Here is an 813-nt window from a genome sequence, read left to right on the forward strand (position 1 = left end):
GTTCGAAGCGCCGAGGTCACATTTTGTGCCACAAAAACGGATTACCGAAGAACCGCGGGAATTTCAAGCATTTTCGTCAACTCCGACCGGAGCATCAATATACAGGGTGATTCTGCTAAGTGTGCCTACATTGTTTGTGAACTGTTTGTTATACGAAAAAATGTTTCAAACAAAAATTGTATGGTATCGATAGAGCTATACGGTGTAACAATTAGTTGTAGTAACAAATAGTCACCTTGGAGTTTTTTCATTGTAATAGGTTAGGTTAGTAAATTTATTCAACTAGCAACCATTCAATTTTTATTATAACCATTTTTTTTACATCTACGATAGTTTTAAAGATATGCAGAAAAATATGGAAACACCTATCTACCTTTAAGGGATGTTTTCACCCTGAAGAACTGAAACTGGACCAGAAAGAAACATTGCGCTATACTTCTCTTGAGGTCCCCTACAAACCTGCAGAGTTTAAAAAAATCGGAATTTTCGGATAACTGAACTTCCCTTGTTAGTAGAATCACTCTGTGCATGTCCACGTTCACGAAAACACGTAAAACGTCCGAGTAACGATAATTTTCAATAAAGTTTTCCGCGTCTTGGCCACGCGGCGAGGCGGCCGCCGTGCACGATAGCAATTAATGTTACAGCGACGCACCACCGTGAACAATCCTCGATAATTACGTATCGTCGAATCCCCCGTCTTCACTCAGTCCAATAGGCAGACAGATTGGCAGAATAATTAAGTCCGGGGCCACTAGAATGGGAGGACGCCACTCGAATGCTGCAAATTAATATCTCGTTCGCGCCATTCCT

Source organism: Dufourea novaeangliae, unplaced genomic scaffold (genome assembly GCF_001272555.1).
Source record: "Dufourea novaeangliae isolate 0120121106 unplaced genomic scaffold, ASM127255v1 scaffold14, whole genome shotgun sequence".
NCBI classification, from domain to species: Eukaryota; Metazoa; Arthropoda; class Insecta; order Hymenoptera; family Halictidae; genus Dufourea; species Dufourea novaeangliae.